This window comes from Artibeus jamaicensis, unplaced genomic scaffold, assembly GCF_021234435.1.
Source record: "Artibeus jamaicensis isolate MK-2021 breed Jamaican fruit bat unplaced genomic scaffold, CSHL_Jam_final scaffold_916, whole genome shotgun sequence".
Classification (NCBI taxonomy): Eukaryota; Metazoa; Chordata; class Mammalia; order Chiroptera; family Phyllostomidae; genus Artibeus; species Artibeus jamaicensis.
This window is the reverse complement of record NW_026522059.1, coordinates 68,166,964-68,175,170: the sequence shown is the minus strand read 5'-3', so window position 1 is coordinate 68,175,170 and position 8,207 is coordinate 68,166,964.

The window sequence follows — 8,207 nt, the reverse complement described above, 5'->3', positions numbered from 1 at the left end:
TAACCCATGTGAATGAAGGTGACAATTGTGAGATGGTTAAAGAAACGTTATCTTGAATGTTTACAACAGGAAAATTGTAGTGTTGATGTCATCTTTACCACTGCATCCATATTTGCCTAGTCAAATCCAGTCTTCACCCTTCTGTAATTTAAGAGACAGAAAGAGCTTTACTATTCAATGAAGTAGTTGAAGGACTATGTACAGTTATTAAAACTGGGAAAGGACAAGAAAATACATATAAATCTGAATCTTACTATTAATGTTCACTGTTGAAAATACATACCTGCAACAGAAGGATAGATGATTCCTCGCTTATTACATTAACACTGAAGATTTAAAAAAATTAATATCCTTGAACATATAATAAAGAAGCAGTAACTCCAAAGTTTCTTGAAGTCATAATAACATGCTTATCAGAAAAAGCAATAACTTCAGTTCAATCCTTTCCGCTAGTAGGGAATGTGGTATGGAGATAGATCCAGACAGATGGTGCAGGGGATGGAAGTGCTTGAATGAGGGGAGGATAATATCACTGAATGAGAATAAATTCCTACTTGAGCCTGAGTAGGGAACTGCTGAGAGAAAGAGATAAGGAGCCAGCAGATTGGGGTGGGAAACATATAGATACCTTCTTACTCTCTAAATTATCAGAGGAGGTGGAGGATGGAATTGAGTTGTGAGATATGCCAGAGAAAAGTGGTGGCCCCCTAACATAGATGACTATGTAAGGGCTATCCCAGGGAATTCTGAGCATCAGGGCCACCCTGCAAAGTAGAAATAAAGGTTCATTGTGAATTGCACTTAGCACCCAGCAGTCCATTATCCAGGACTGCCTACCATATGGCATGTGGGCACTCAGGTCCTTTTGTATTGTAGATCCACATGCCCAAACAAGGGGTAATATGGAATTTAAATGTGATAATTTTCCTCTGAGTTTGTTCTTTTGGGCGCTAGGAGTGATGTGGGTGAGAAGGGAGTAGAGAGCAGGCAGGAGGCCTGGTTCTCCCTAATTTTCCAAGCAAACATATTCAGCTGTGCACAGGTTTAAACCACAAAACATCCATAGACTTTTAGATGACTAAGGTGTGGGCAACATATATTTCTAGGTGATTCAGCATACAATTAAATTTTTAACAAAAAACATACAGAACAGAGATTTATTTCAGCATGAATTAAATTGATCATAATTTAGAACCATTTATTTTATTTTAAAATTCTTTAGGATTCAAAGTACTGAGCAATAAAGGTTTAATTAAAAAATGAGGTTATCATTAGCTTACTAAGATTATTTATTTCTCATTGACAGCTGTATCTTAAAATTATGACTCTATTAGTCAAAATCCCTCATATAAAAGAAAGCAGTATCTTGGTAGACATCAATATATTTTAAAACTCTTGCCTGCCCTGGCCTGTGTGATTCAGTTGGTTGGAGTTCCATCCCATAACCTAAAGGCTGCATGTTCGATTCCCATTTAGGACACATGCACAGGTTCTGGGTTCCATTCTTAGTTGGGGCATGTGTAGGAGGCAACCAATCAATGTTTCTCTCTCACTTCATTGTTTCTCTCCCTCTATTTCATTCTTCTTTCCCCTTTTTATAATATAAAATCAATAAATATGTCCATGGGTGAGGATAAAAAAAATTTCCATGCATATTTGAAAGCATAAGATGCTGTTAGATTAGTATTTGAAGAAAAATATTTCAAAAAGCAGACTTTGACAGAATAAATCATGAAACAATGTGTTTTAAGTATAAGATAATGAAAATGCCTAAAGATTGGGAAATCCGCCACACAGAGTGTTAATTGATGGCAGTAAATATTATGTGTAAGGCACAGAGCAGTTGATAGGAGGAGTGTCAGAAACCTTGTTTTTAAATAGGATTTTTCTTGAAGTACAGCATACATACAGAAAATTGCTCAAGTCATCATTACACAACTTGATGAATTTTTGAAAATTGAAGAGATCCACATAATCAGTACTTGGATCAAGAATTAAAATAGCCCTGGCTGGTGTAGCTCAGTGGATTGGGTGCAGGTTGTGAACCAAAGGGTCATGGTTCAATTCCTAGTCAGGGCATATGCGTGGGTTGTGGGTCCAGGCCCTAGTGGGGGCCATGTGAGAGGCAACCATGCATTGATGTTTCTCTCCCTCTCTTTCTCCTTCCCTTCCCCTCTCTCTAAAAATAAAAAAAAAGAAATAAAATATTTAGAAAAGAATTAAATATTTTTAGCCTCCAAAGTTTTACTTTTTGTACTATTTAGTTTATATATCCATTTTCCAGGTAACTTGTACCCTGAATTCTGACACAGTAAGTAGGTTTTGCCAAACCTTCTTCCCTGGGGCTGGTAATCACTGTAACCTGATGCAGCTTCCATCACATACTGGAGCCCTGTATGCACTCTGCTGTCCAGTCCTTAAAACAACCCTGCAAAGTGGGGATCATTATTATTATTTGCATCTCAAAAATGAGAAGTTAAGGCTTAGAGTATTTAAGGCCTACACCCAGCGGTGAAGGTAGGAAAAAGTCATGAATCCCTCTTCCTAACTGCAGAACACCACAATCAAGGCAACCTCCTTGGTGTTACAGATTTCCACATGAGTATTGGTGCTCCCACAGAGCTTTCATTTCTTTGCAAAAAAAAAAAAACAAAAAACTTCTCAAACCAAGATGCACAAGTTAAAATTCTGATTGTCAAAGCATCTGACTTTGTACATATATAAATAATACACCAAATGATACAGCAAAGCTATGTTTGGGGACATGAAAGAATGAATTGGAGAAGGGTTCTTGCACATATTCTAGTGAGTCCCTGCACACTGAGTCCCTGTTACTGATGGTGATGTGAATGTGTTTGGGCAAGCAAGACTAGTTGGGATGGATCCAACTATAGGCACCTCGGGGATCATTCAGACCCTGAAAAGAAGTAAAACATTGCCCAGAAAAGTGAGCAGTCAGGTCTGTTCAGGTAGGTATGGGGGGATTCAGGAAGACTTCAAAAACAAAAACAAACAAACAAACAAAAAATATATATGTATTTTTCATGAGTCCTATAAGGGATAATAGAGTTACATTATAGCATATCTGAGGCAGAGGAATTAATATCATCAGGAAGACAGGAGTACCCTTTGGGAGCTCTTGGTGTGAGGTGAGGGAAAGGTGCACAGAAGGCCACACTTGCACAAAGGTGGCCTATCTGCAGTAAAAGACAGTCATGCCATGCAATGTGACATCTTGAACTGAATATGGAAACTGAAAACATATGTGAGTGAAAAAGTGGTGAAACCTGAGAAAAGTCTGGAGTTTGGGTCATAGTGATGCACCGATGTTAATCTCTTAGTTTTGAGCAACATAGTTTTATCAGATGTTAATATTAGGGATGAAGTAGATGAAAGATAAAAGAAACTCTGTACTATTTATGCAACTTTTTTGTAAATCTAAATTGATTCCAAAACAAAAGTTTCATTAAAAATAAAAAAGAGGCCCAGGTGTCAAAAAGATAGCTTTTCCATCTTTGTACTGCCTATCCCCATCTTTCCCTGGTGTGTATTTGTTCCAGGGCTGCAGAAATGAGGGCAATATGAGAATAAGCCCCTTGCTGTTGTTGTGAGTTTATGTTCATGATATAGTACTTTTTAAAATACAGTCTTTGTTCCCTGCTCAGATCATCTGACCCGAGCATTAAGAACTGAGAGTGCTGAGCTGCCTGCATGACCATCAGTTCTACTGGTGACACAGGCACTGAGATATAATGGTAACCCAACACAGGTGACTATGCTATTCGCTTGAACTTTATTAGTGCAGATTCACTCAGCTTCTATTATGCAGATTTACTCCAAATCCATACTAACCTAATAACAATACTATTCAGATGTCTCTCCTTGCCAGATGTGTCTAGCATGACTTAGATAGATTTCCTCTTGAACAAAAGTGTTAGGGCTAACTGGCAGCCATCTTGGTTGACAGGAGTGACTCCGTTTTATATACTCTATGCTATCTTGACCAGAACAATGCCATTTTATTGGTCTTGTTCTCCACAGACATCAGGCTACAAGGGGCCTTTGGGGTTCTTAGGATATAATCCTAGCAGTGGAATTGCTGGGTCAAAAGGCAGGTCGATTTTTACTTTTCTGAGAAAATTCCATACTGTTTTCCATAATGGTTGTACCAGTCTACAATCCTACCAACAGTGAACTGAGGACCCTTTTCCCCACAACCTCTCCAACATTTGTTGTTTGTTGCTTTGTGTATGATAGCCATTCTGACTGGTGTAAAGTGGTATCTCATTGTGGTTTTAATTTGCATCTCTCTGATAGCTAGCGATATTCAGCATTTCTTCATGTGTCTCTGGATCTTCTGTATGTCCTCCTTGGGGAAGCATCTGTTCAAGTCCTTTTCCCATTTTTTAATTGGGTGGGTTGTCTTCTTAGAGTGGAGTCGTGTAAGTTCTTTGTATATTTTGGAGATTAAACCATTGTCTGAGGTATCATTGGCAAGTATGTTTTCACATATAGTTGGTTGTCTTTTTAATTTAATACTGTTTTCTTTAGCCATGCAGAAGCTTTTTATTTTGATGAGATCCCATTTGTTTATTCTTTCTTTTATATTCCTTGCTCTAGGGGACATATCAGTAAAAATGTTGCTGTGTGAAATATCTGAGATTTTCCTGCCAATGTTCTCCTCTAGGACTTTAATGGTGTCACAGCTTATATTTAACTCTTTTATCCACCTTGAATTTATTTTGGAGTGTGGTGTAAGTTGGTGCTCGAGTTTCATTTTTAAGGCATTTTTGTATACCAACAATGAAACAGCAGAAGCAGGAATCAAGGAAAAAATCCCATTTGATATAGCAAAAAGAAAAATAAAATATCTGGGAATAAACCTAACTAAGGAGGTAAAAGACCTGTATGCAGAAAACTACACAGCCCTGAAGAAAGAAATCAAGGAAGACACAAACAAATGGAAACATATACCTTGTTCATGGATTGGAAGAATTAACATCAAAATGGCCATACTACCCAAAGCAATCTACGGATTCAATGCAATACCTATTAAAGTACCAATGGCATATTTCACAGGCATAGAACAAACACTTCAAACATTTATATGGGACCATAAATGACCCCGAATAGCAGCTGCACTTTTGAGAAAGAAGAACAAAGTAGGAGGAATCACAATACCTGATATCAAATTGTATTACAAGGCCACTGTAATCAGAACAGACTGGTACTGGCATAAAAATAGGCACATAGACCAATGGAACAGAACAGAGAGCCCAGAAATAAACCCGACTCTATACAGTCAATTAATATTCAACAAAGGGGGCAATAACATAAAATGGAGTAAAAATAGCCTCTTCAACAAATGGTGTTGGGAGAACAGGACTGGTATCTTATAATGGGTCTTTCTAAATTGTGCCCGCATACTTTTCTTCATTCTCTCTAGTCTCTTTCTAAAAGGGCACGAGTCTCATCTTGAAGATTTCCTTTCTCATGACCCTATTTAAGTCTCATTGCTGCCCACAGGCCTTATCTCCAAATACTATCAAAATGGGGGGTAGGTTCACCACATGAGTTGGGGGGACATTATTCAGTCTATAATAGTGTTATGGGAGGCTTGCTGGACAATTAGAGCTGGAGACTCAAATAGTAAGACCAGATCATCTGTGTCCCAGGAACACTCCACCTCACTCTAGAGTCATTGACACCTGTACCTGTCTCCTTCAACTTTCTATGTTTGTAACCATAAACATGTGGGGAAATACAGGGGTATACTTTAGCAATATAAGCAATGAAGCAGAACTAGTAAACTAGAAAAAATGAATCTAGTCATCTTTTGTACCAGAAAGCTCTAGCATTGATGAGGTGAATTGGATTCAGATGAATCAGCTCTAGGCACATAGCTGTGCCAGTATAATGTGCACATGGACTTGTGTACAAGAAAAGGCCTAGTGCTACATAAATTAATTATATATTTTATAATTGTTAGTCCTCGGATATAATATGTGGCTACATGCAAAGACATCAATCCACATGGCAGAGATTTTAACCAAATATCTGCTATCCCTTTTTCTTTTAGTAATTGATCCATCCTTCTCTCCTCCTCTCTCAATTTTAAGCTGGGTATGCTGAAACCAACTAAAGACTATAGTTCCCAGCACACATTGATGTTAGATGAGACCATGTGACAATGTTGGGGCAACTTCTGTGGTGGAAGTGATGGTGAGACTTCTAGGTTGGTCCTCAAAGGGGCAGGATCTGCTCTCTCACTTATTTTCATGTGGCCTGGAATGGTGCAGTTCCTCAAGCCACCATCTAGGGATGTTGAATGGAGCCACATTTGAATTTGTAAAAACACTACCTATCATGGTTAATGTGGCAGGCAAGCACTAACTATCCAGTGGAATATTCCTGAGTTTTTAAAGCTGGAAAATGTGAAGACTATCCTTGTTTCCTAGAAAGCTATATTTTTTTAAACCTGAGTTTTATTTTATTTATTTATTTTTAACTTTTTTATTTTAATTTTTGTTCAAGTAGTTTTCTGCCTTTTACTCCCATGCCAGTCCACCCCCAAGACCTTCACACCTCCTCCTATTTCCACCCACCCTTGTTTTTATCCATGTGTCCTTTATACTAGTTCCTGCAAACCTTCCTCTTTTCCCATGAAATTCCCTCCCCTCTCCCCTCTGGGTACTGTCTTACCCTAGTAAATATATTTTTGGTTTCTTATGCTATTGACACTAAATTTCATAACACATCAATCCTAATGAACACGTCAATCCTAATGAACTTTAGATAGCATAAAGAACCAAAAATATATTTACTAGGATAAATATAGTTATCTAAATAACACTATATCTGTAAAACAATAATCTTCAACTTTGATTATAGAAACAACTTCATAGCCATCCAGTAGGTATTCAGATAAAAGCACAATAGCTTACCCTTATAGCTTTTCCATATTAAATTATGAAAACATTTAGAAATCTAATGCTTTGTCAAAATTATGGGATAAAGAATACCTCTAAAATTAAGAAAATTTCTCAATCATTATATATCTATATTTTTAAATGAAATTTTGAAGGTTTATGTATGGTGTATATGCATGTGTGAGGGTAAGCACAAATATGTTGCAGGTGGTTGTAAGAGACAGAACTAGGATTTAAGAAAACATGTTTCAGGGTGTTAATTAATTAATATTTCTATGGCTTTAAAAATAGAACATTTTCATTCTCCTCCACCAAAGAAAGCATGTTGTTTTCTAACATAGTTTCAGGAAATGAGTTGTCAGATTTTATTAAAGAGATTATGTTGGCAAAAATAGAGTTGGGACACTTCCAAGTCCCCTCCTGGAAAATAATAAATTGTCGAGAGAGATGATCTTTTCACTTGGAGTCAACTATTTGTTAGTGTTGACATTCATTCAGTGGATGAAGAATTACACCAAAAACATAAAGTTTAATAAGCAAAAACTCTACCAAACCATTATGAAATGCCAGTGAAGCACTTTGTTCCTTCAACTAATTATTGTAAAAACAAAACAAAACAAAACAAAGGAAACCCCTCAGGTCCTGGATGGTGTAACTCAGTGGATTGAGCACAGGTCTGTAAACTAAAGGGTTACTAGTTCAATCCCCAGTCAGGCCACATGCCTGGGTTGTGGACCAGGTTCTCAGCTGGAGACATGTGAGAGCTAACCACACATTGATGTTTCTTGCCCTCTCTTTCTTCTTCCTTTCCCTTCTCTCTAAATAAATAAAATAATAAAATCTTAAAAAAAAACCCTCAGGTTTTTTTTGCCTCAAAGTGTGTTTTAGAACAAAAATTGTAGCAGCTTCATATAAAAATAAGCATATTTTAATAAATACAACTGTTTAAGGGAGCATATTAATATTAGCTGTGATAATAATATTAATTATGATACTTGCAAGGTGCTGGCACTGGCACTGGGAACACTGCACACATTTATGTTAATGTTTTCATCTAAAAATTAAGTGGGGCAGTATAATCCCCATTTTCAAGATGAGAAAAAATAGGTACATAGAAATTCATTTGCCCAGGGTCAGACCAATAGTAAATGATACAGAATTAAAATCAGATCTGTTTGATTCAAAATCCCAATCTCTTCTATATCATTGATATTCACATTAAAAAAAAACTTATTATTGTTCAGCTACAGTTTTCCTGCCTTTTCCCCCATTGCTCAC